The 23,620-nt window shown below is 41.2% G+C and overlaps 1 protein-coding gene across 9 annotated transcripts in view; it reads left to right on the top strand.

Annotated features, from left to right (window-relative positions):
- ANK3 (ankyrin 3) overlaps positions 1-23,620 on the top strand; it is a 562,075-nt gene that overhangs the window by 343,028 nt on the left and 195,427 nt on the right. The window lies entirely within an intron of this gene.

A 23,620-nucleotide genomic window follows, 5' to 3' on the forward strand; every position in this document is an offset into this window, starting at 1 on the left:
GCTATTTTTACATGCTGTGTAGAGTGTAAATTGGGTGTGTAAGTTGGGTGTGTAAATTGGGAACAGATGATAGAAACCCTATGGTGGACGACCGGGGTAGGACGGGCAAAGGCAAGGGAAGATTTTACCCTGTGTGCGGCTGATTGCAGTGCCCATGCGGAAGGCTTGCACTTCACATGGGCATGGGCATGCTTCCATGACACTGAAAGGAGTTGCAAGGGAGTTAAAAGGAGTTTCTTTCCAGCCTGGTCAAGGTGAAATGCACTGCGGTGACTTAGGATTGAGGGAGAGGCTGGAGAACCAGCCTTTTTACTTCTTACCGTTCTGTCTCGTGGAAAAGGAGCTTTTGTGCTAGAACTGTGTCACATGTGTGCATTTCTCAGGCAGATCTGTGACCTTAAAGATGTAGCAGAAAAGTCATTTCCTGCTTTGTTTTTTTTTGGTTGGTTTGTTTGTTTCTTCTTTCCTTCTGCCTCTCGTTTCTGTAAGGTACTTTTAGGTTGGTTGTGCAATGGAAATAAACTGCTGGAAATAACTTTCTTTTGTTAAATACAGCGAAAACCAGAGAGGTTGGTCTTTCTCTTCTGGCTGAGAGTGATTATCCTGAATGCAGGAATTCCCGTGACATGGCAGGGGCTTGCAGCCTTCAACACTGATTGCTTTAGATCAAAGCATGGGCATTGATCCTCCCCTATTGATGTTCTAATGCAAGGGAGCAAATAGGAGGACTATTCTAGGTCAGTTGTGTTTTATTACAGCCTGGGAGTACATACTGTTTGGTGGCTGTGCCCTTAAATATGACTCCTAGAAAGCGACCGGGGGAGTGAGGCCCCAAAGCACTTTTCTTCCTTGACAATTAATAAAAATTGACTAAAACTCTGTGATCTGAATATGGAAGTCAGGTCATAAAACATTTTTATGTCTCTTTGTGAGAGTTCCCAAAGGAAAGATTATCTTAATTTGCTTTGAGCAGTGATGCCTGTGCTTTGCAAGTGACATGCAGATTTCATCCGCCACATGCACCTTTTTTCAGGAGTGAGCATGAATATTTTCGGTGCCTTTGCTATTTTCTTCCAAGTGAGGATCTAGAGAAGAAGCCTCTCTGCCTTTTGTTACCTGGCAGACTTTCTGAGACTGAGTTTGGAGGGCTGCAGTGGTTCTGCTGCAAGATGTTAAATATAGATGGTTCCTGCTTCAGGATTCTTGTAAATAAACTTCTTGAACGTATTTTCATGGAAGTACAAGCTTAAGTTAGGAAATTCTCCGCAAGTGTATTTCAAAGCCTCGCACAGCAGAGCTGTTGTGAGATTGCCATGGTTTGCTAGGTTCTGGTCTAATTTTACTGAAGTTAGGTTTGTCTGTGGGTTGGTCACTGTAGTTTTGAGCCCTCTCTGCACATCTTCCCCCCCCGCCCCAACTCCATGGTAGACTAGCTTCTGAGAAACACGAGGACAGGAACGTAAATCTGTATAAAGATACAGTTTCATCATTAATGTCGATACTGTACTAAAGAGTTATTAGCCAAGCCAGGCTTATGGACAGCAGTTTCCTGTGGGAGCAATGACAGGTCCTATGCTTGTGCCTCGTCCCCTATTTGACTTGGAAGCAAAAGAGGGAAGGGGTGAGGCAAAGGGAGTTTCTGGGGTCACTGAGCTGAAGCAAATGCTTTGTCGACCAAAATGCTTTGTTATGAGTACAACAGAGTCTGTCCAATGTAAATCTCTTAGCAACCAGAAGGGAACATGGAGAAATATCAATATCGCTATTGTCAACGTGCAGGCAGATTTAAATGTTTTGTTCTCGGGGCACTCACAGAGGAGATCCAGAAAGGGGCTCGTGGATAACACTTTCATTGCTGTTGTGCTTGTTAATTCATAACACAATATAGTGTGTATATTCCCTATCAAAGGTACCTGTATTACAGAAGGTTTAATATTCATAGTCAAATGATCGCATGGACTACTTCTAATTTGCAAAGTTAAGATTAAACGACTTTGAAGACACGATCTGGATCGCCTTCCAGTGACATAGCATGTGTAACACTTACTCTCTTCAACAAAGTGAATTGTTTCAACTTTGAGTTTCTTTTTCCTACCTTTTCCTAAAATCCTAATTCAGGCTTCTGGGCTACTTTGTTCCATGTTGTCAGCCCCATGTCAATTGGAAAAGCTGCTTTTAAATACGTTGTGGGTTGCTATGGGAATCACCGCTCTTGCTCATATGCAGAAATAGCCTCTAGGATCTTCTAATTACATAAAGGAATAGTGGGCACTCTCATAAAATCACCAAACACAAAAGAAAAGCTTAAAGAGTATCTAGTTTATAAAATAAGGAATTTGACTCATGGTACACCTGCAATTCAGGTTTGAGCAAGCCGAAGATGAACCTTTCTTGATTATTTCTCTCTGACACAGAATCATACAGTACGGGACGTTACTAAGCATTATAATCGAATCATAATACACGTGTCAAACGAAAATAGGATTCAGGTTTCATCAGTTTTTTTAAACCCAGTGAGTTGCACATTTGGATATTTTGAATATTGATAACCATGAATAAGTGATTAGCTGTCAAAAAGTAGGAAACGTCTAGGAATTTATAATTAGTTGAATTTTAATAATGATATATTTTCTTCTTGGCACCACAACTTTCGTGTCAAGAAAAAAGAAAATCTTCCTGTTTGTTAAAAGGAAATTCGTCTAGATAGATGAACCCTTAATCATTTTATCATCAAGTTTTCTGACTTTAAGCAAAAAAAAAAAAGTTTCAATGAGTATCTAGTGTAAAAGTTCCTTACCCACACTTCCCATTGCTCTCCTCTGCTATATGTTCCCCTTCATTCTCCTTCTCTCCTGATGGGCTTAGTTTGGCAGCAAGTGGGAGGCATGACAAAGGTAGACAGCACGTTTGGGTGGGTCTGTATTGGATCCACGCCCTCACTAAGCAACTTGCAGGGAGGAACTCTGTATCTCCTGCACCCAGCTGGTCCCTGGCGCACAGGTGGTGGTCTGTAGGGGGTCCAAGCCACCATGAACCCACAAGGGTTAGAATCACAAACGCTCTTCAGCCCCATACTTTCCTTGTTGCTGTTGGCTTCTGGTGCCATATTACCTACATGGTTTGCCCTCTCGCCACATAAGCTGTGAAATACATTTCAGTATTGAGGAGTATTAGGAGAATTGACCTTTATTTATTCAATATTTTTTATGTATGTTTGTATGTACTTAATACGTCCTGTGAAACAGAAAAAAAAAAAAAAAAGCAACAACTTTGAGGTGACCCATGAAAATTTATACTAAGAAAAGGAAACATTTATGGAATTCCCTTCTCTCTATATATGACTGACACAGGAATATACTAGGATAAAGTGGTAATTAATTTTATGATTAATATCCTTTCTGATTATTGGTGTCAAACTCATACAGCTATTCAGTGGCAAAGCAGGAGTGACTATTCACTGCTTCATTTTTGCATTCATGCATTCATTCAGTAAATATTTACTGAGTGATTTCTGGCATCAGGTATTGCATTCCCCATTGGAGACAAAGCTAAACAAGGCAGAGTGGCCACTGTACGGTAGCTCCCTGCAGAGGAGGGAGGAAGAGAAGAGCACCATGAAACCCCCTACAAATAAGGAGCCACAGCAAGACCCCCAGTTCCACTCGAATGGGCTCACAGAAGGTTCTCAGCATAGCTGAACCTTGGAGGAGGAGTGAGTGAGATAGCCAAGGAGAAGGACAGGAATCCCAGGCCCACATTTGTTCAAGTATGAGAGAACATTCAGGTGTGTGAGAAACAAACGGTATTTTGGAGAAAAGGGGACATGAGTATATGGCAGGAAAAATGGCTGGAAAAGTAGTCAGGGGCCAGATCACGAAAGTCTTTGTATGCCATCTTACGGGATTGGAAATTAACCTGCTCAAAGGAGAGAGGGACTTAAGTCACCTTTGGTGGTGATGGTAGGGAGAGGAGACCGAAGAATTTTCTGAGTTTAGAACCATCCCTCAAGCATCAGTGTTGTAGACGGCAGCTGGGAGAGCCGTCAGGAAGCACCATGAGAGATGCTGAGGGTCTGAACCAGGGCAGAGACGATGCCAGTGGAGAAGCGGGTGTTGCATACGAGAGATATTTAGAGGAAGACTCAGTAGAACTTGGCAGTGGGTTGTGTGTAGGATGTGAGAGGGAGAGATCGGATTCTAGGGTAACTGCCAAGTTTCTGGCTTGAAGCGGAAGGCGAAGAATTAAATTTCCCAGATTCATTTCTTTTCTCCCAGGACATTTCTTGACCTCTTAAAAAATGCACCAGGTAGGGTGTTAAATTGCTTTTTTAGGTGGAGGCTCATTTAATCTTCACAACAACCCTGCGAAGAAAGTATTTCTATTATCCCCATTTTACAGATGAGAAAACTGAGGCATGAGCCTTTAAGCTGTTCCCTCAAAGTCTCTACAATAATTCATGATAGAGCTGAGATTGCAATTTGGGTAGCCTAACTCTCTGGCTTGTGTTCTTAACTACTACACTATACAGTGTATGTAGTTAATATTTTCACAGCTACACATCAAAGTGGGCTTGAGTCAGAGAATCTTCTAAAAGATAAGCTATTTTCTAAACATCTGGAACCTTGAATAACAGGCTTTGTATCTCTAAGTAATCCAGTATCATAGTGAGTCTCTTTTTCTTATCCTCTGAAATAGATTTTAATGTTTTACCTTAGGAATTTCTTTTTTTCAATTTTGAAAAATAAAGTGAAAAATTACCAACAGCAGGATATCAAATCCTCAAAGACATGTTGCTATAATAACACAACAGTGTCTTAGGTGCTTGCTGTATACCAGACAGTGTGCAGAGTGAGTCCCATGGATTATCCTATTTTTTTCTCACAACTTTTCTATGAGGCAGGTATTATTTTCATCTGCGTTTTTCATAGCTAAAACCAAGGCTTAAAGAGACTAAATAACTTGCCTGAGGTCATATGGCTAGTAACTGGAGGACCTAGACTTAAACTTGGATCATAGGACTTTGGAATCTGTCAGTCTGGGTTTATTGTAATGAAACTCTCTCCGTCTCTTTAAGAGTTAAAGCAACTGAAGGATTTGAGAACAGTTTTCGGGAGACCTGAACTATTGAGTGTGATCTCTTGCCACAGAAGCTTGGTGCTTCCTGACATTTTACAGGCTCTCCCATGCCTGGTTACCTAGGTACCTGTGGCACCCATGATGTGAGATGCCAGGCAGGGTGAGGCATTTCCTGCAGCACCTGGACTTTGGGGAAGAGGATTGTATGGACCTTTCTGGGACAAAGGGAACCTAGTCTGTTTCCTGCTTTGCTAAGTCCATAGACTCCAGACATCCAGGGAGCCCGGTTTCTCTCTCAACATACTTGACACTCTGCACTGTTATTATGTGTTTACATGTGTGTCCTACCCGGGAAACTGTGGGCTCCTAGAGGGCAGAGGGGGTATCATACTCACCTACTACCAAACTGAGGCTTGCAGAGTAGGTGGTTCAGTGAGAGGGTGGGGGGAAGGGAAGGGAGGGAGGGAGAAAGGTGGCTGGGTGGCTGGCAGGACGGATGGGTGGAGGAGAGGCAGTAAGTCTCATGCTTCGGAACAGGGACTGTAGAGTCAGACTGAGCTCAGGTGCTGGTGCTACCACTTCGCCGCTGTGTTCTTGGGGGATTTATTTAACCTTTCGATGCCTTAGTCTCTTCGCCTGCAAAATGAAAACAATAATAGTATGTACTCAGCCACAGGGTTGTAATAAGATGTCAGTGGATTAGTATTGGAACAGTGCTTGGCACAAAGTAAGAGTCATAGAGTGGTAGTTGTTGTGTCTGTTCATAATGAAGAGACACATAAACAGAAGAATGAATGGACTGTTTCCAACCTGAGGCTTCAAGAAGGATTGTGCCAACAAGTCAACTCACTGAAGCGGGGCAGGTAAGTTCCCTATAGGAGCACATCTGGCTGCTGCCCTGTCTTCACTCTTCCCCGTTTGGAAAAGGATGGTTGGAAGAAGGCTTAGCTCACTCATGGGAAAGGCTGTAAACCTTTGTCGTTTGGTGTGCCAGAGATTTAGGCGTCGGGAGGCAGTTCAGTAAGACTTGTCAGCCGATTGGTTCTCTGTACTCTGTTACCATCATGGCACATTTTTTTTCCTCAGTAAAGTCATCTGTTCGTTTAAAAAACAAAAACAAAAAACTTAATGCTATTAGATTAGAGCCAAAATAGCTCATACCTTTATACTGAACATAGATCAGGAATGATTTTATAGCAGTGTATCATAATGTGATTAATTATGGCTTCAAAATTATTGCTTATAACCTAGTACTACAAAATAAATGTATATAATACTCCTCCCCAGTAAAGCCAAAAACTTAAAACACTGTCTTGCTCTTGATCAATTACCTTTATAACCAGTACAAGATCATGTTAGGGATAAATTCTACATTTATTAATGTCCAAATATGTTATTTTAAAGTTCTTTTTGTTAGTTTTGTCGCCAACATACTGCAGCAATTGAACTGTTTCTTCCTTACTCTCCAGGCCCTTGATCTTTTCTGTCTTTTAATTTTCCTTTGGCATGATGGTATATTATTGTGTGTGTATGTGTGTTTTATTGAATTTCAGTATGGAAAAGTGTCACCTTTTCATAGGTATGCTTGAGGAAAATAAGGATTTGGCAGTGTTTTAAGTTCTTTACAGTTATAAGAAAAGTTTGCATTAATCATATCCCATTTTACCTGCATCTGTTCATTTACTACAAATGTGTTGTGCACCTCCATTGTGCCTGTCACTGTATGGGGAACTGGCAAGGTAAAGGATGGAAGCTGTAGGGCCATCTCCTTGCTGTCTTTGGGATTCTGCTTGTATTACTCTACACAGGTCGGGGTGAAGAACTGAATTAGAAAATGAGTATTTTTTAGTGGGCCTCCAGTGTGCTGAGTGCCTTTTGCATTCCTCATCTTATTTGAATTTATGTCAACACTATTCCATAATGTTATCCACATGTACAGAGGTATTAGCCTAAGCTTAAGTTTGTTATGTAACTTGCCTCAGTTACAGAAATAGCTGGGCTTAAGGCCAAGGTCTCTGTGGTTGTAAGTCCCTTGCTTGGGCCATCGGAACGTCTACAGAAGAGATTTTTTAAGGGAGGTTCTTATTAATAGACATCTATGGTGAATTCTTTTTTTTTTTAGATTAATTAATTAATTTATTTATGGCTGTGTTGGGTCTTCGTTTCTGTGCGAGGGCTTTCTCTAGTTGCGGCAAGTGGGGGCCACTCTTCATCGCGGTGCGCGGGCCTGTCACTATCGCGGCCTCTCTTGTTGCGGAGCACAGGCTCCGGACGCGCAGGCTCAGTAGTTGTGGCTCACGGGCCCAGTTGCTCCGCGGCATGTGGGATCTTCCCAGACCAGGGCTCGAACCCGTGTCCCCTGCATTGGCAGGCAGATTCTCAACCACTGCGCCACCAGGGAAGCCCCTATGGTGAATTCTTATGTCAAGAGAAGAGTTATCACCTTTGAAATGTTAAAAGTTAAGTTATTTAGTAATTGGGATTTTTATAAATTAATCATTTAAATTTAACTGCAAAGTCTAAATATTGTGTAAACCATGACACTTAAGTTAGTGTAATTCTACATTTAAAAGAATTTTTAAGGGAAATTCAGTCACTGAAAAAAAAAATAGAATCATTAGCTTATACCTATTGACTAATATATAGGTTAAATATTGAAAGAGAATGTCTAAATACAATGTCACACTGTCAGTTACACAATCCAAACTTTATTCTAGAGGTATTTCTATAGAAAGGTAACACTTGGAAAGAAGCAGTCTGCTCTAATTTTACCCAAATTGTTGTTTCTAGTTTGTACAAATGAAAAACAGAAGAGTTGAAAGCAAAGCAATGGAAATCAAGCTTGAATCTTTTACATATAAATCACATTTTTCTGGCGCTTATCCCATTCACTCAAGATTATGCTTTCCTGGACCCAAAGTGGTGTCATGAACTAGAACAGTCTATCATTGCCAAATGTAGGAGCTGCCTATAAAATGTGTAGATTTCAATTTAGATTTAGTTGGTTCCAGTGAATTATTTCTCAGTCATAGGTGGCCTTCCACTAATGAGTATCATATCACCAGTTCTGTTTGAATTTAGATGAAGCCCATGAGAATGGGTAGAGACTAATGTTCATATCTGCCAGCTCTGGGGCTTGCCTTTAGGCAGAACAAAAGGCAACTAGCACCATCACCATATGAGAAGCATGTGTGCACTGCATGGAGAAGAACTGGGAGACAGGAGTTGGCTAGAGAGGGTTGGATGGAAAGAAGCCCAAGATTTTCTAGTGACTGGAAGTCAGTGACACGGAAACATTTATAATTTACATGTAGATGCCCAAGACCCTTGTGATGTTAATATAAACAGCATTAGTTTATCCCAATGAAATATAATTTTGTAAGAACTCTAGACAGTGGAAGAGGTAAATGGTCAATTTTGTTTAGTAGAGGATTAAAAACAAATAAAGTAGGCAAGCAATAAGGAGAAAGATGTGGGGAGAGGGCTAAGTACTACGATTCATGGTTCTGGAAAGAATGTGCTTTGGGGCTAGATGTGAGTTCATATGGCAGCCACTTCTGATTAGCTGTGTGGCCTTAAACTAAATTTCTTTGGGCTTCAGTATCCACCTTGGTCAAATGGGGGCTATTAATCCTTTACTTGCATACATATCGTTAAGAGTAGAAATACCGTAAAGGCGTTTTGCCAAGTTCCTGGCATAAAGGGAGCCCTTACAAGGTCTCCTAGCTTCCCTTATAGTGTGGGCTCTCAAATGTAATCCAGTGACTGTAGCCAAGAAGGGGGCAGAGGAACTGAGGGGGAAAAAACGGGAATGTTTTGAAGAAGTTTTACCCCCAGGAAGTACTCAAATTATTTGATGAATGAACTTTTACTCATAGACTTGTATCCTCAAACAGTCATTTGAGTCCTGCAGTTCAGCTCTTTGCAAACTTTTCTGTAGCCCTCAGGGAATTGACATCTGTCATTTTGAGAAATCCTCCCAAAGACTCATATGTTAAATACATTTTCCATTCATTAACACTATTATTAATTAGCTTCTCTCCGTAGTTAAATGATAGCCTAGGTAGATACTAAAGAAAGCTTAAGAACCACATGTACAGATAGAGGTATCAGATAATTCTTTTAGCAAATGAACTTTATTTTGCAGATTTGGGCATGAAGGTTGAAATATTTATAGAGGGAAAGTACTTAATTGGGCTGAATGAAACAATCTTCACTGGAGAGTTTATACATTATAATTAATGAGAAGAAACAAAATGTTACCTGTACAATATGTCTATAAGATACGTATACTGTATTTCGTTACCAAGTAAATTATCACCCCTTCTAGGGAGCATGGCCATTAAAGAGAGTTGCAGGATAGTTGGGGACCGAAGGAAGAGTGGATAATCTGGCCAGTACAAAGTCATCACCTTTTATACCTGGTTTCAGAACCCAAAGTGGCCTGTGGACTGTCTTCCTTTACCAGCACATTCTCTTCTCCCTGCTTTCTCACACTGCCACCGGGAAGGGCCTCTACCATTTTCAGTCAGACACAGCATGTTACCCTGCCTTGGACCAGAATGGCCCACTTCAGTATCTGCCACTTAGAATTACCTGTGTGTTTAAACTCTCTCCTTCACCCTAAACCAAATAGTAAAACCGAACCTGAAAGCTGGACTTCTCTCCTAAGACATTTTTATTAAAGACTCTATGTGATTTTTTCACTTTTTGAAGAGGACTGTATAGTGAGATACGCCACAGCAAAAGTATATGGCACATAATTTAGCCTTTCTTTCATTTATCGAGCTATAATTCATTGGGGAACTACCGTGGGCCGGGCAGTCTATCAAGTGCTTTGAGTATCATATTGAATCCTCATGCATGGGTGGTATTATCCTCATTCTTTGTATTAGGGGAGTTACACTCTGAAAGTTTCAGCAAGCCCAGGCTTGCACAATTAGCAAGTATAAAGCTAGAGTTCAAACCCTGATCAGCCTGATCACACTTTTCCCAGAATACTGAAATCAATCTTTCCTGGGCTATGGAATGCCTTGCTGGGGTTTCTGCCCCCTAGAAAATTCCTAATAGGATGCTTCTTGTGATTTATCTCTTCCCCCACCAAAAGAAAAGTACAAAATGGGGCATGGAGCATGGGAGGGTGGTAATATTGAAAGTGATAAATCAATTTACATAACTTCAAGCCACTTTCACTTCACACAGTTACTTGAAATGCATCCTACCTTAACAAAATCATCCTCATGCTAATGGTACAATAAAGTAATGTAAATATAATTAATTCCCAAATGTTGGTATTTTCCAAGATAAACGCTGAAATCATTTTGTGTTGGCTAATTTCTTGGGTTTTGAAATGAGTATATTCCCACGTGTTTGCTGATGCCTTCCATTTCATGCTTATTTTTTAATAAGAAAACTGTGGAAGAAGCTGGTTTTAAATAACCCACTCAGGGCCTCAAAACAGATGGATTTTCAGAGCCTAGATTAAAAATTAAAATACGGTTTGTAGGATGGTAAGAAATTAACACCAACATCAAAAATCTACTTCAGCTGATGACATAGACAAAATGTTAGAATTTGAGTCACCATTGCTTTGCCAGATTCTTTTGTCATCATCAGGATAGAAAAGATCTCTTAGGCCTTATGAAGTGATACTCCTTTTTGTCCTTGACAATAAGAACAGTGGGTAAAAAACTTGAATTTGGGGAGGGGAGTTGTAAAAATTGGAGTCTCCAAAAATTTTATTAGTTAGAATAGATGATTTTAGGCTTTACTAGCCAGCCTCAGAGTGAATCAACAGGAAACTCGCTAGCAAAAGTTAGGTTCCAACAAGGTCCTACGGTATAGCACAGGGAACTCTGCTCAATGTTATGTGGCAGCCTGGATGGGAGGGGAGTTTGGGGGAGAATGGATACATGTATATGTATGGCTGAGTCCCTTTGCTGTGCACCTGAAACTATCACAACATTGTTAATCGGCTATACTCCAGTATAAAATAAAAAGTTAGGTTCCATTTACAGTAAAATAATTGGTAGGTGCCAAAGACTGTTATCTCTGTTAATACCTACATGAACCCTCTGAGTTAGGTGGCTTTATTCTCATTTTGCAGATCAGGAGAATGAGGCTCAGACATTGAATTTATAAGTAACAGAGAGCAAAAAGGAGAGGCAGAACTTGAACCATGGCTGTCAGACTCGAAGGCCTTCCCCCACCCCTATTTCACTGTTCTGCCTACAGATTATTCACCGGTCATATAATCTTCTTGCATTTGGAGAAGTCTTTTACTTTCATTTTTCGTTGTTTTATTTTCTAATCAGTTTCTAAATCATTTTTATGCCTCCCTGTCGCCAGTGTTATCATTCATTTGTTTTATGTGATAAGTACTAGATAAGAAGTGCTTTTTAAATAATGATGCATGACTTAAGCTCTATGTTTTTACCTTCCAATGTTACATGGGGACTTTAAGTATTATTGCAAAGCACAGCAATTATGAATCAGGTACAAAGAGATCATAACTGATATTCACACCATGGATTTCCAATAGTCCGGGGAAGCAACATTTGTCCAAGCCATAACCTTGAACAGTGCATTTTGTTTTCTATTAGTAAATCCTCATCATGTCCAGTCTCATAATTCCCGGCTACATTCCTGCTACCTGGCTGCTGAGAGGTGAAGGAGAGAGGATGTGCTGGTAGGTTCTGAGGTCACTGAACCCCACACTGCCCACTGCTCCCTCCCTCTCCTGGGAAGACCTGCCGTCCCTGTGTGCAAGTGGCTTGGTCACGGCCGCCTAATTCAGCAACATCATGAGTATATTGACTTAGCTCTGTCAACACTCAGAATATATTTGCCCGCCCTTAAGTAACAGGAAGATAACCGTATTGATGTTTAAAAATGCTGAATGCAATTAATTTCTTCCCTTTGAAGAGTGGCCATCGTTAACGATCCCCGCTTTACTAGGCCTCTTCGGCTAGCGTCGTTCTTTGCCATCTAAAAATAAATGGTTTCGTTAGGCACCTTTATTCCATCCACATTCATTCCAAATGGAATTAATGTATTAATCCTGGTAATTCAGGCATACGAAATCCACATATTCACTTGTCTTCATTAGTGTAGGATTAGTGACCCCAATCATCCTCATTTCCAGTCTGTGATTCGTTTCAAGAGGTTTTGATGGTGCCTTGTCTTAGCTGAAATTGGATCTTTGAGGGTGACCACGAATACATTGAAAATAGGTATTTTCCCTGGTGGCTGTGTTATGACCTGGTTAACGTGAGCCCTGGTGGTGATTTTCTGCGGACATTTGGCGTGGTTAAGACAGCCGGGCTTTCTCGTGCTCCACTGTGTGTGGGTCCAGATCCTGGTCTTTTTCCGAGCTTTCCATGGAGGAGCCCTGTCTTCACTGGCTGGTTGTCATTTGATTTTACATAACATGTTTTAGTGGATTTTCTATGGGATAAGATTAAAATAATTATGTAGCCCTCCATTTGGCATTTGATAAGCATGATCTTTTTATTTTCTGGTGGATTAGTTAGGATTTGGTTTGCAGTGTCAGGAAGGGAGAGTTCTTAGGTGCATTCGGCATTCTCGGCTTTGACCTGCTTTCCCAGAGCTTCATTTCAGCTTTAGCGGAACCTAAATTATTAATACGATCTGTGCCTTGTCTGCCTATAGCGCTTAATCCAGCCTCTTTTTTTTTTTTTTAAGTGCTGTTGGGGATCTCTGAAATAATAGAAAAACTGATTTTCTGTGGAAAGAGCGAATGGTCTGGTTGTGAGCTGTGGAGTCACACAGGCTTGGATTTGAATCTCACCACTGTCACTTCTTTGCTGAGTAGTCTCAAGGCGGTTACTTAACCTCTCTGGGCCTCCGTGCCCTCTTCCTTAATAACACCTACTGCAAAGAGAGGTTATGAAGACAAAATTAAATTGATCATGAAGTATCTGGCACAGAACAGTGATTCAACAAATGTTCATTCCTGCCACTTCCCCACTCCTTTCCTCTTTCCCTGGTCCACTTGGAAGAAAGGAGAGTCTTGTTCTATCCTGAGCATATTTAATGAGAGTTGTCAGTTAAAATGGGGAACTTAAGTTTGCTGAAGTTAATTATAAAGCAGGGGGTAAAAAATAAAGAGTATATGTGTATGTAGAGAAAAAATAGATATTTATATAAAATTTAATAATAATTTTATATTTACATCTATATTATATATTCTCTTTATACGTATACATTTTATATATATATATTCATTCCATAGGTAGACAGATTCCACAGAGGACAGTTAAACCCGGAGCCAGATTTCATTAGTTTCCATTCCATTAGGAAGAAATGTGGTTTGTGGCTAGAGCATTGAAGGTGGTCACTGAAGGTGGTGTGGGACACTGGGGTCCTTGGGAGGTGCAGGACTTTCCCAAGATCACTCAGCACGGGGCACCCAACATCCAACGCAGGTGTCTCCGTCTGCTTGGTGGACTTTCCAGGCTGAGTGAGAATCCAGTCCTTTTCCCTGGGTTGGCCTTCATGGGTTTACCTTTGCCTCCCCGTTAAAGGTCTCACACTGGCAGCTGCTCCTTGGCTCCCGGAGTGAAATCCACCTGGAGGAAAGCAGCCAGCGCAAGTTCAGTTTTAGCGACTCTCCTCTAAGTGTGTCAGAGCCTGTCTCTGATACACGTTTCCCAGGGACAAAGAAAGAGACGTAGGCAAATCACGGACAGACAGGGTGTCTTGCTAAATATTACTGTCCAATCGCAGAAGACTTCTTTGAGAGCCTTAGACAGTATTTAATACCTGTTGTGCCACTTTTACTCCCTGCTGTATTACTTATCATCTCCTAGGACGTTCTGTGAGCCCTCTTACTTAGTTATTCTCACCGTGTAAATCATCGCTGTCCATTGTAAACACGACATTCCACGCTGGGAGGCCAAGGTCACCCTGAGGGCATTACTGTGACCTTTTTGAAATATGTCTTCCCAGTCTTTTTTCTGTGCGTGGATGTACTTAGTGTCTTCTTTCCTCTTTCTTTCCCTTTTCTTCCTTTCCTTCTCTTGCCCTTTTTCCCCAGAATTAATAGAAATGAGGCAATAGCGGTGTCTCCTATTTTGTGACCTCATTTTTTCTCTCTGAACAATACAACATGAACGTATGTTAATGTCAATCAATGTATTTCTGTAAGGCTTTCAGTGGATCTATATAGTATCCTACTTAATGGATGTACCAAATTGTATCCAACTAATCTCTTTTTTTAATATATTGAGTTCATTTCAATTTTTGTTATTATGAAAAATGGCACGAAGGACAGTACAGCTTCATCTTTTCCTGAAGCCACAGTGTTCTCATTTTCGGCTCTTCTTGTTTCTGGTGGTTCCTTAGCCTCACATTCAGGGTCCTCCGTTCTCAAACCAGAGCCAGCGTCTGCAGCGTCGTTTTCCACAGATCCACTAGTTGAGCCTAGTTCTAGTTGGAATGACTCTACCTTTCCCCCTTCCCAGAGCTTGCTCCTACTTTCCCACCCCTGATCTTCATGTCGCTCTGCCTGCAATATCTCCTTCCCCCCTTCCCCTTCCGACCGCTAGGGCTCATCTCCGATCCCACCTTCTTCCTGGGACACTGGTTCACCAGCTGGAAGTCATCTCTTTCCTCCTAACTATTACAACTCTTTGTACCTCTGAGGAAACTTAAGGTACTCTCCATGGAATTACAGTCTTTCGTAAATGAATACCTCTCGATGAAAAGTTACAAGTCTTGATTTTGACTCCTGGCAAGGCCCATAAGTTTGCAACTTCAGCTGCTTTTTCCTTGCATTTTGTATCGAGGCCCGTGGTACAGTGCTATGGAGAGGCCTTCGCAGCTCCAAGCGTTCTCTCATGCTCCTGCTGGACTACAAATTCCTTGGATCCAGATCATTACTGATTGATAGCATGTCCTCCCCAGGCCCCCTTGGCTCTGTCCTGTTAAATGAATAAATGACAGTGACCGCACAGCTCTCTGCCCAGGGCTCGGTGCCCTTCCTCCAGCCTTCAGTCGAAAGTTTTTAGGCCCATGGCTCTTAACTGGCCAGAGAAGAGGCCATGTCACATTCACCTTGGGATAGTGTGACCAACCAACCTGTTTTGCCCAGGACCGAGGGGTTCCCCAGCGTGTAGGACTTTCAGTGCTGAAATTGGGACAGCCCTGCCCGTCTCCCCAAGGGTGTATTAGAATTGATAGAACATGGCTGGGGAGGGGGTGGGGGTCTAATAGTAGAGCAAGGGGGAGGTCCTTGGTGCCACCTGTCTCTAAAACCCTCTCAGCCTTGCTTCCTCTGAGGGTCTTGCCTTCCATCTATAATTATGACATCGCTTTCTCCTCTGGAGTCACGTTCCCATTTTTTAATTTCCAGTGTCATCAGTGGGCATTACTTCTTCCTGAATTTTCTACCATCTCCCGATTGTCTAAGCACAGTGGACCATTCCACATGCTATGCCAGACCAAGTATAGGAAAGTACATAAAATTGAGCTTTGGGAGACAACTCGTGCTTTCATCACATAACGTCTCATCTAGGACCCAATTGCTTGTGCTTGGCTTTTCTCTCTCTGCCTCTTTAACTCCCTGGATCGTGCGTTGCACTCGCCTTCTTGTTCTGAGCGTTCCCAACTCTGACTTGCCAAAGCTGTCCCCTCCTTCCCCCCACCTGAGCCCAGGGAAGGACACCCCAACCTGCCAGCTGTCTCATCCCTGGAGAAGCCCTGGCCTGGTTGCCACTTGCCACTGTGTAATGGGGCATTGGACACAGACAGAGAGAACTTTACTACTTTTCAATTTAATTCCGGTTTAGAGTTTCACATCCTAGTCAGAGGGAAGCTACCATTGCTTTTTTTTTTTTTTTTAATTTATTTATTTATTTTTGGCTGTGTTGGGTCTTCGTTTCTATGCGAGGGCTTTCTCTAGTTGCGGCAAGCGGGGGCCACTCTTCATCGCGATGCGCGGGCCTCTCACTGTTGCGGCCTCTCTTGTTGCGGAGCACAGGCTCCAGACGCGCAGGCTCAGTAATTGTGGCTCACGGGCCCAGTTGCTCCGCGGCATGTGGGATCTTCCCAGACCAGGGCTCGAACCCGTGTCCCCTGCATTGGCAGGCAGATCCTCAACCTCTGCGCCACCAGGGAAGCCCCCCATTGCTTTTTTAGGAAATGTTTAGATGGGGGCCGCTATGGATCGACATAACTAAAATGTTACATGTGTAGGAGAATCACATTTTACTCTGATTTACATGATTAAGATAACAAACGTGATTGTTTACAACAAGTCGAAGTACCGAGTTTAAAAATTCCTTTATCATGCCTCCATTTTCATACCAATCACGGAAATCATATATAATGGATTAGAAGTGACTTTTTTGGGCTGTAGATTAAAATATATGATTCAATCACTTCATTAGAAGGAGTAGATGACTGATTTCATTTCATTTCAATTCAATGAAGAGCTACTGTAGAAATCTAAATTTGAACCTATAGGACTTACGTCAAGGGCACGTACATGGGTTTTGAAGGGCGCAGTAGTGTGGCAAGTCCCCGCAGAGTGTCCAGAGCTGTGGCGCGTTAGAGGTGAGAGGACCCTGTGAGGTCGCTGTGCTGCCCTCTGCAGAGCCCACCTGTCCCCGACACAGTCTATGAACTGCCCGTCAGTCTCAGCGTATGAATCGCCTGGGAGTCCAGGCGTCCTGCCTCTAAACGTAGTCCACACTGTTTCCGGACAGTTCTAAATGGTAGAATATACTCTCATTTTGAGACTAAATCTAGCACCCTGTTATGTCCACCCATCTGCCAGCTCTTTGCAGAGATGAAGACAGTGGCGTGTTGGTGCTGCTTCTTCTCTCCCAGCTCTGTGTTCTTCGTTCCTTTAGCCGGTGCTCATGAGACAGTTGCAAGACCCCCTTAATTCCCCATTTAGGAATTAAGTGGATTCATTAATTAAGGAATCCTAAGGATTCCCACTTAGGAATCATGTGGTACCCTGAATTGACATAGTAGTTGGCATGTGGATTGTCCAGCTCATAACATGTTGATATAGCACGGCCTCAGCTGTTGCCACTAATTTGTAAAAGGGGCCAAGGTCACAGTCGTTTTAGGGAGAAGACAGCTGAGAGACTGTTCAGTCCCTTTTCATGGGAACTCTGTTTCCGTTTCGCATATGGATTTTATGCTTCCTTCTTAACTTTCAGTCTGGCCTTCTGGTTGGCATTGAAATGCAGTGTATACATTTGGCTGATTTGTGAAGACGTTGGAACACTGATAAACAGTACCTAAAAATAGATTTATAAAGATGCAAAAGCTTTGTTCCTTCTAATACTTTATCTTCTTTATCTTCCATTGTAATATCTCCCATTACTTTATCCCTCATACTTAGTAATCATTTTCTAAGTGATTATTAAGTACCAACCATATGTCGTGCACGGTTCTTTCTCTCCTTTTTTCTGCTTGGCTTCTGCCCTTCCATTTTGTTTTTTCTTATCTTCTTTATCATAAAAGCATTTACTAGAATGCACTAGAACAGATGGAAATACTTCATTATCAGTTGGATACCAGAGAGGAACAAATTGTGTAATGTGGTAAACTTTATCAAAGGTTGATTTTTCATATATTTCAGATTAACCAATTTAATCGGTAAACACTTGGCTTCTTAGGGACTAACTTTTATGAACTGATTCCTTAGAAACTAAGGCATGTGGAATTATTCTGATAGAAAAATTAGCCACTAATAAGGGCATAAAAAGAATAAAATTCTGGAGTAATTTGTTATAGTCCGGTGACTGTGAAATATACATATTGTTTTCATTCAGAAACATTTCAGTTCAACAAATATGTATATGCCTTGGGAATACAAAGAGAAACAAGGCGTGCTTCCAGTTCTTTGGTAGTTTCGTAAGGGAGACAAGTTTAAAAGACTTGAAATAGTCTCATAGTTGATACAGAAAATGTATAAAGTGAATGGAGGTCGTAGAAAGGGGCAGGTCTCTCAGGACAGAGGGCAGAGAGATGCAGCCGTTGAAGTGGCTCCTGAAGACTGAGAAGTGTGGGCAGATGACGTAGAGAGAGCACAGCTAGAAAAACTCTCAGAAGTAGGATGGATCGGACGTGGTGGCTTAATTGGGGTGGAAAAGAAAGGAAGGAGCCAAGAAGGATGGGTTGGAGATGTCAGATATGGGCATCTGAGAGGCTGTTACACCTTGTATTAAGAAAGGCATGCAGGAACTTCCCTGGTGGTCCAGTGGTTAGGACTCTGTGCTTTCACTGCTGAGGGCCCGGGTTCAATCCCCTGGTCGGGGAACTAAGATTCCCGCAAGCTGTGTGGGAATGCAGAGGGTTTGGCTTACAATTTATACAAGATGTGCTCCCTTCCTTCTTCCTGCTTTCCCTTATTCCTGTCACCTGTTACTATTTTTGCAAAGTAAAAAATGTTATTGTATGGGGACTTTTAACTTGGGTTTTCAGTATTAGCTCAGAGATATTGAAGTTCTGTACTTGGACCACCCGAGAGCAGAGAAATCCACTCAGCTGATCAATTAGAAACCTAGAGAATAATTACTGAATTATTTTGAGAAATGTTGAAGCCATTGCTTTTGGTCTAGGCTGTTATTCACTGGACATGATGAATTTAGAAATGCTAGTGAAAAGGCTTCTTAACTTTAGATTGTGACAGCCTTCATGGTGAGAACTGTGACGTTATATTTATGTTCACCCATATACTATAAGTATTTGTTATATTCACAATAAACTCTTTATAACCGTGACACGCTTTAATGTATCTTTCCATTTTGCGAACAATGTATTTATAGTGATTTTTTAAAAAGAAGTAGAAAAATCGAAGAAAATCGCCCACAGTAAACTACACGATCAATCCATTTCTTTCACAAACATCTTTAAATGTTTGATTTTCAGAAGTTTAGAGAAATGAAAAAGAGAATATCTTGAAAAACAATTTAATAGGAGAACAGTTTTTTCCAACAAATACGTTCATTAACAAAAATGGGTTTGATTTCACTTGAAAAGTAAGAGTGCTCTGAAAGTTTGCCAAACTGATTCTAGTAACATGCACTAGATTTAACTTTTCTGAAATGTGCTACTTTTACTGAAAGAATAGTTCAAGTTTGAAGCTGCATTTTAAAGACTTCTGCAAAAAAAAAAAAAAAAATTAAGTGTGCTCGGCTGACCTTTTATAAACCACTTCTGGGAAACGTACATAGTATTCTGATGAAAAATGTTGCTTAAGTATTAAAGCCCAAATACCCGTAAGGAATGTCATTACCCCCAAATTCATGAGATTAATTTTTTCTAATTCTTGTGTGGTTGTGTTTGTGTCTGTTTGTATATCTGTATTTTTAAGTTCATTAGCTTGACAACTGCATATCAGTATTTGCAGTTATTAGTTCTAGCAGAAATGAACAGACATCTAATCTGAGTTTAGCTTAGTTGAGAGTCAACATAGATAAAATTAGAGAAAACAGTGCACAGTTTGTTTTTTTAAAGATAAAACAGATATCTATGGCTCAATGTAATAGATAGTTATGTTAAACAGGAAGTTCCCCTGGATAGAATGTTGCAAAATACATGATGGCCCTTGACAATTTAAAGGAGTCCTTTTATATTAGGATAATTGTGTCTTGATGTATCTGTCTTTGAGGTTCACTATCCAATTATCATAAATGAGGCACACACATAGTTTATGAAGAGAGGCCTTCCTAGCCTCAGTGTTTTGTGCTCTAGACCACAGCTGGGACATTTGCTTCAGATATGGCTGGGGAGTCCCAAGGTCCCTCATGTCGTAATGGGGAATGTGGCAGGAATGCCTAACCCAGAATTTTAGCTTGAACTTGCAATTTAATGTAACGCTTTTAATTGCATTCTCAGCGATATTTACTTTCATCATAACAGCAAACCGTTCATGGTAATGTCTTAGTAAATTGTGGCACCAAAGCAGAGACGTGTGGCACCAGGAGTGCCTCGGCTTTTATGTGAACTTCCAGCAAAAGGCGTTCTTTCTGATTTGCCTTGCAATTATATGTCTGGAAAATTCTGAAAGGAACTCTGTGCATAGAATCTTATTGTTTTTTAATGTTTCCAGGAGAATTTTTTTAGATCGAGTTATAATTCACTTGAGTCAAATGCAGTGATGCTAAGTATATATTTACTCAGTTTTGACAAATGCATAGTTGTTTAAGCCATTCATCCAACAAGGTAAGTGTTACATTTCATCGCCTCTGAGAGTTCCTCGGTGCCATTTCTCTGTCAGCATCCCTCATCCACTTGAAGCAGCCAGTGTTAGGATTTCCAGGACCATTGTTGATCGAAGATCAAAGAAGGATCTTTAAAATTATGTTTTCTTTTTAAGGAATATTTCCCCCTTAGGGAATCACCCAGAAGTACATGCATTAACCAAGAATAAGGATCAAAAACTTGGCCATATAGAATTTCAATGGATTGCTTCTAAAACACATGCAAGCATCCTAAGTGTTCAGTTGTTACTAGAAGAGGAGCAGGTCCATTTCCAGACTGTCAAAAAGATTTCAAGGCATTTTATTTCTCATTGCATTTTAAAATCTGGCTCTGTTTGAATTCCCAGTCTGGTAAAAATTGCCAGCAATGCTTTGTGATTGTTACCTTAACCTTGTGTGGTGTGTACACCCTTGTGTGGGGTGGGATAAATGATCCATCAATGGAAATTTAGTACGAATGATCGGTAAATGTCATGGATGAAGCTGACAAGCTCAGTTAATGCCCCCCAAATGTAGAGAAGCAGTGTTTGCCTTGGTATCCTCTCAGCCTCTGTGGGGTAATAGGAGAATAAGTAAAATATTCTTCACATCTATTTCTTCTCCATGAGTATGTACCATTGCTTCAAAGGTGAGGCTTTATCATTTGGTTCTCATAGTGACCAGACAAAGAGTACTTCTGTTCTCTCCCCTGGGGTACGGGAAGGGGGAGAGAGAGAGAGAGGAGCATTCCATATTGCCCCTAGAGATTTTCTTTTCTCTCCTTTTAGCTAATGGGCTCTTCTTGATAAATAAATTTCAGGGACAGGTTTAGAATAGACTGAACAACACAGAGAGAGAAAAGATTCCAGGATGGAGGGCTACTTTTACTTCAGTATTGCAACCCATGGCGTATAGAACGAAATTGCACTGCCACTGTAATTCTCTTTATTAAAATAGACAAGCATTAGACAAGCAATAAAATTTCCATCTGCATTCACAGCAGGCTCCCACCATCTGAAATACCCCCTTCTCTCTAAAACACCCAGGACTGAAACATTTTAGTATTGGAGACCAACAGAATTATAATATTTAATTTGTGGAAGCAGTGGATCTCCTCATCTGTTCTTTGGATTACTGCATCCGTTTCAAAGGGTGTCACTGAGGACATGGGAGTTGGGTCGAAAAGAATCTGCAGTGCAGCAGAGGGAAATGAATGGGCTCCCGGCTTGGTGATTCTGCTGTACTTCTGCTTGCATCACCTCACCAGCCTAATCACCTTGAGAAGGAAAACAAAAGGCATTTTGACACGGCGTGCTGATGGTCAGTCCAGAAGTGAAGCGCCCACGGTCATTTTAGCACATTTTTTTGCCATTGCCTGAAGGACAAGGGCTTCTGATAATGGGAACTTGACATTATTAAAAGCCTGGCAAAGTGAAAACCTCCTTCTTGGGCTACAGGAAAAATTCACTATTATTCTTGCTAATTTCAAAGCCAAACCCTTGCTTGACACTTCAGGCCCAGAAAGCAGAGAGTCCTGAAAAGGTGGTTCAAAAGGTAATTGTAAATTTTAATCTTCTTTTTAGCAAACTGTTCCCTCACTTGGAGAATATTCTGTTTCAATTTTTTATAAAGGCAGCCTGATGAAAAATTTAAATACACTCTTTTAGGAGCAAGCCTCTGTCAGGTGTCACGCCAAGCTCCGCTTTGGTAGGAACGGTTACGTAAGGTGCTCTGTGCCATCTCTCTAAATAATAGACATCTCTCGTGAGTCCAAGGCTCTCATGCTGGCCTGTCTCTCCCTGAAGACTTCATGTTGATGGGCCTTCTGCCTTGGTTAACTTACATGTAATAGAACATTTTGATGTTGCTCTGCTGGAATAGCATTGGCCAGGGTGGGGTTTGGGTTTGCAGGTATCCTTGTCCCAGAGGGTAAAATTCAATGTAACTGGTACAATCATGGAAATTTAGTAAGAATAAAAAAAGATGTCAGAGTAGGTTTGCCCACTGGCTGAAGTGATAGGGTACTGCAGTGCTTTGAGAGGGACTTCTAAGGACACTGAACAGAGAAGCTGTGAAAAATCAAAGTTTTGGAATCTCAAAACGTGTATTGACTTGTTATTGACAAAGGACTTTCACCTCCATTATCACATTTGATCTTTGTAATTCTGTGAAAAGGGTATTCTCATACTCAAGAAGTTCTGTTACTAGCTCGAGGTCCGTTAGCTACCAGGTTACTTTGAATCCTGAATGATTTTCTCCCTCCCTCCCTCCCTCTCTCCTTCCTTCTTTCCTCCTTTCAACATGTGAGAGCGTAAAATGTTCTTTTCTGAATATGGGTGTCCTGAGCCAGGCGTCTTAGATTCCAGTGTTTCTCTTGAGAATAGTTTAAGCCTTGAGACACAGGAGTGGTATTTGAGCTCAAATTTAAAACGTAAATATTGTGTGTGTGTGTGTGTGTGTGTGTTTATCTCCTACGTGAGACTAAAACTGGAGATTCAGGGAGAGTTTTCTGCTTGGTGATAAAGCAAGCCATCAGATTGTTTTCTATACCAGTTAAACCAGTTTACACTTCTGCCATGTGTTGACCTCACTACGTCCTCTCCAGCATTGAGTGTTGACTTTTTTTTCCTTTGCCAACTTCATAGTTGACCAATGTTCATGTCATTATTGTTTCAGTTTGTAATACTTCATTATTCGTGCAAATGAATATTGTTTCATAGGTTTGCTAGCCATTTGCATTTCTCGTTTACAGGTTGCCTGCTCACATAACTCACGTTTCCTGCAGTTGTTCATTTTTACTTTTTATGTTAATTCCTGTCTTTCCGTTCAGAAGTAACTAGGAAGGCCAGTTCATGAGGTTCTACGATTACTGTGACATGCCATAAACATGTAGAGATTGAGTTGGTATCGACGTAAAACATTAAAGCTGAGGTCTATTTTTAAAGAGCGAATACCCTGATCAAGGAACTAGAAATACAGAAACTCAGAAGGTACCGATTTTTGATATTTCAGATAGGATAAACAAGGCCAAGTTAGGACCATGGCATAACCTGCTATGAATAGCAGTTCCCAGAATTTGTTTAAGCCAAGTGAACGAACACATCTAGTTTGTTGTTTCCATATACTTTATAATATTAGAAAACCGAGATGATATCTCTTAAGTATATACTCAGAGTATAGTTAGGATAGCTATTCATTTTCTCTCTGGCACCACAGAACTGAAAAATCTAGTACCTACTCTCTTCTTCTGCCAGAACAACAGCTTCAGGCGTGTGACAACTTCAGGCATGTAACCACAGGAAAAGCAGTGAAGAAAGGTC

This window comes from Balaenoptera borealis, assembly GCF_965194805.1.
Source record: "Balaenoptera borealis genome assembly, chromosome: 10".
Classification (NCBI taxonomy): Eukaryota; Metazoa; Chordata; class Mammalia; order Artiodactyla; family Balaenopteridae; genus Balaenoptera; species Balaenoptera borealis.